Source organism: Triticum aestivum, chromosome 6D (genome assembly GCF_018294505.1).
Source record: "Triticum aestivum cultivar Chinese Spring chromosome 6D, IWGSC CS RefSeq v2.1, whole genome shotgun sequence".
Taxonomy (NCBI): Eukaryota; Viridiplantae; Streptophyta; class Magnoliopsida; order Poales; family Poaceae; genus Triticum; species Triticum aestivum.
In genome coordinates, this window is record NC_057811.1 from 82666180 (window position 1) to 82670876 (window position 4697).

Sequence of the window (4697 nt, forward strand, 5' to 3'; positions counted from 1 at the left end):
GCTGGAGCTGGAGATGAGGGAGGAGGTGCTGGAGGAATAGCCCGTCGCCGCGTTCCACCCGGGCCTGGTGGGCCAGCGGTGGAGCTGGTCGTGTACGGCCACGGACATGGCCGACGTCGTGGGGGCCGTGAACTGGTGCCCTACGCCGCCACGGTCACCGGAGCGCGAGACGTCGCCACAGGGTGAGGTGGTGCAGGCGCCTCCCACCTTCTAGGAGCCTCCCGCCTTCCAGGGACCGGCCCACCTCTGGACGCAGCCGCCCTTCATCGACCTCACTGGCGACGAGGACGACAATGGCGATGCGTGAGTAGACGGCGACGGGCACGGCAGCAACGCGCGGGCGACGCTTTTCTTTTGTTTTTTTATGTTAATTATGTTTATGTTAGGAACTGTGGAACAGGGCCGTTCTGGGGCCGTAAAGACTGTTTAATTATGTTTTTATGTTTGCGTTTATTTTAATTTTTTGATTTATTTTTTAGTTTTTGCGCCTTTTTTATATCACGTTCACCCTGGATATGATATGGGGTGCGGCCGTGCGTTGGGCGCACCGACACGGCAACGGCCCCAAGGGGGCATGGGCGACCGCTTTGTCGCCCCAAACGGACAAAAACAGGTCAAAACGGACGTTCGTTTGAGGTCGTGCGCTGGAGTTGGCCTAAAATCGACTAAGACATAATAAAGTCTCAGTTGAATGAGACTTATCAAAACTGTATGCTGGTAGATCATTGATCTAGGAACATGTGTGGACCAAATAAACCGGAAAGCAGGTAGCAGACAACCCAGCCCATGCTCCAATGATCCAATCCATCCCATCAACCAAGGCCAAGAGGACGATCCGTTTTCTGCGTTACATATCTCGGCAGTAAAACTAGACGAGCCCATGGACCAAGCACGAAAACATGCCCCAAATTGTTCCTTCTTCACTTTGCCTCCGGCACGCAACCAAGAATCTACACCGGCTTCCATTAGATATGCAAAGTTACTCCCATCTCCGATCAAGTTCATGTGTACCTCCCATTGATTGCTTGACCCCGGGGCATTCTCCGGTTGGTGCAAGTTACTGTAAAAGATTAGGCACCGGTGGTGAACAAACCCGAAATCTGTCTCGGTCGTCGAGTAACTATCTGCACCAGCAAAGGAAAAAGGTCGCCCGCAAAACAAAAGTAAAGGGAAAAGGTGCATGAGGAAGAAGATCGAGTCTATTTGTGGCGGGCGATGCTAGCTCCACCAACGACGGCGACGCGCGCGCGATACACATAAGAATCGTTGGTGAATCACGGTCCCGGCGTGGGGCGCCACCGGTCGATGTCGAGGCCACTGGTGACCACCGGTTGTCAGTGACGTTCACACGAAGCGTGCCACCTGCCACTGCCTGCTGGCATCCTTCTCCTTGTCGTTTTTGCTCTCGAGACGAGAAGATGGGATTGAGTCCAAGCACAGATCAACCAGTCCACGGACGAAAGCGAAACAAAGCAAAACCAAACCAAACCAAACCCTTGTACGTCACCCGAGAGAAAACCCTGTGCGTCATTCCTTCCGTCTCTATGGCAGAATTCTTCCGTGTTAGGACCGTCGTAGATCTAGTCTGCCACTGGCACATGCGTCAAACCAGGCGGCTTACTGTGATGTGGGGCCATGGCAGGACGCAGTCATGGAGCCACCTGCCATGGGTACCAGTACCACGGGTAGGTAAAGCAATAATGTCAATTTCTCCCCAAGAATACCAGGACTAGCTTTAGTATAAGCGTTTTAACTTTGCACTAATTTTAGTATAAAATTATACTAAAATTAAGATACTTATTATGAGACGGAGGGAGCATCAAGCAGGCAGTACAGACATCCTGAAAACAAAATACATGAAGTTCCCTGGGGTCAATCGTCTTCATACACATCGCCGCTACTTCGTCTCCATCGCAGACAGTCGTCGCTGATCTGGAACAGGAAGTCGTCAATGGCGTGAACCTACCGAACTATTGCCCTGAAAAACAAACCTTCGTTGCTGGAAGATCCACAGATTCAAGATCTAAACCTAGGAAAATAATAACACACCATGCCGGCATCGAAGGTTGCACCAACGGGATGAGGAGGAGGACGGAGGACCAAACTGCAACGAGAAGCCGCCGCCGCCGCCACTATGCCGGCCAACCCTAACCTCACTAGCCATGCATGAGTCTACCCAACGACACAATGATCTCGAGGTTACCGATGTCGTCAGAATGGAGAAAGGCTCAAGGAAAATGTATTCGCCACATCAATGAAGTCGCCACCTAACAAAGCGTTGTGGTGTAACCCGATTAAAAAAACCTCAAAATGGGAACTAGGGTTTAGAGATGAGAGAGATGTGATCATAACGCGATTGAACATAGGTGTATTTGCCTTTTATGTACTGCTTTAAAATGACATAAATCTACCGTCAAATGGGTAGGTAGAGACTCGCGTCAAACTGCAAAAGCTAGCACGAGCAGTTGCAACCACCGTTGAGGCGACCTGTGAGGTGCACGGACAGGAATTCTCAGTCAACACACGGTATCTTGTACCACTACATACAAGGACTGGGCGGCTTTGACTTAACGTGACCAACACTGGTGCCCCACCTCCGGAATAAATTTTTCTTTTTTCAACAGGGATATGTTCCGAAGGATCTAAAAAACTTCATTAAAATATACTCCCTGTGTCTCAAAAATATTTTGAGACCGAGGGAGTACATGTTACAACACCCAACTCATACAAGGACTTGCATGCAAAGAAATTAACACCTAATTAAGTCCGTGACTTTTATAAAAAACCCAAAGTGACAGATAGAATTACAATCACGTTCAAAACAGATTCTATCCGGGATGAGTCTCACCGTCACCCTGGAGGAGCCACCTGGGGCATCCTGAACGTCACAGCCACGACGCCACACTATGAACTCCGAGTAGAACCTGCAAATGCCTCCCTTAAAACACACATGCTAGGAGGAAGAAAGAGATGGATGCCCTTCAGCCAGAAGATGCAGGACACCGAAGACCAGCAGCCAACAAGCGTCATAGCTTCGCCAAAACGACCACCACTCCTGATGTGCTTTGAAACCATCTACAAAATGCACACCCCCCTCCATCTTCGACTCATTGTCTACCTCCATGACAGCACGGAGCAATGAGAGAAGGGGTTGAGTCCTTGAGTACAGGGTGTACATCACGCTTATTGAGAGATGTGTCGATGATGATCTTCCAGGTAGCAACTGGCACCAAGCCACTGCCACCAGCAAAATCGCGGCCTCTAGCCACCAAGCGCTGCTTGCTCGCGTCGGTGGCACGCTTCCCATCGGCTTCTCGCCAGACTCCCTAAAGGAAAGACAAGCCCTACAACTACTGTACACACGAGAGCACCAAGCGCCTCCCCCATCTCTACTCCGGCCTTCAGCACCAACGCAAAAGATCCAGGCTTGGGTCGACCCGAGGATTTTGGAGACGACGACTCTCAACAGTGGTAGTTTCGACAGAAAGCGACTCGTTGGAACAAGTTTTGTGAACTCATCCAAATCCATACGCGTACGACCACGGAACTGAAAGTGAAAAGTGTTAGACAATAGGCTTGAGTTGTAACATGACAATGTCACGATTGTAATTGTGTGTGTGTGTCATATCTTGTAAACCAAGGCAGGAGGTTAGAGGCGAGCCCAATCCCTTGTAGATATCTTGTATAGCTTGGATCAGGGGCCAAGCCCAAAACCACCTGTCGATCTTGTATCATGTTGATTATATAAGCACGCACGCGTCCCTGCCAGCAGGCATACGCTTCACACCAAAACCTCTTGGTTTTTACATGGTAATCAGAGCCTACCTCGGATTCATCCATGGCGAGCTCATCCGCAAATACGTTCCCTTCATCTCCTTTTGCACACATCGCCACAGAGAAGCTCTCGAGAGGGAACGAAGCCCTCTGGTGCGCCACTGTCCTCTCTGCCATCAGGGGGGCGCAGATGGCGGGCTTCCTCAATCCGGAGCAGGTGGTGCCGCCCATGACGATCGAGGTCACTAGCGACGACGGGAAGACCAAGTCAAATGCCCCCAACCCTGAGTTCGGCATCTGGTACGCTCGTGATCAGCAGGTCTTCTCCTACCTGCTGACTACGCTGCCACGTGAGATGGCCATCCAAGTGGCGACTTGCCACTCCGCAACAAAGTTGTGGAACACCGTGCAAGGGATGCTCACCTCGCATACCCGAGCGCGGTCTGTCAACGTCAAGATTGCACTGGCGAATCTTCAGAAGGGCAACTCCACCATTACAGAGTACGTTGGTAAGATCAGAACCCTTTGTGATGAGTTGGTTGCCTCAGGAAAAAAGGTGGACGAAGAAGATGTGGTCTCGCACATTCTTGCCGGGCTGGAGGAAGAATTCGATCCTGTGATGTCTGCCATGTGCTCACGGGTCGAACCTGTGACTGTCCCGGAGCTGTACTCACAGCTTCTGAGCTTCGAGACGCGTATGAATCTTCACAGGGGAGCCTCTCAGTCCTCCGCCAATGCTGCATCACGCGGGCGCTTCAACAACTCCAACAGCAAGCAGAACGGCAACGGCGGCGGCGGTGGTGACCGCGGTCGCGTCTTCAACAACAAACAAGGTGGCGGCGGTGGTGACCGCGGCCGGAACTTCAACAACAAGCCCAACGGCGGTGGCGGCCGTGGCAACCCAGGAGGAAACGGCAGCGGCT

The 4697-nt window shown here is 51.6% G+C and overlaps 1 pseudogene; it reads left to right on the plus strand.

The window, feature by feature from the left end:
- The first annotated feature begins 4327 nt into the window (after window positions 1–4327).
- LOC123146591 (uncharacterized) lies at window positions 4328–4466 on the plus strand (annotated as a pseudogene).
- The last annotated feature ends 231 nt before the right edge of the window (window positions 4467–4697 follow it).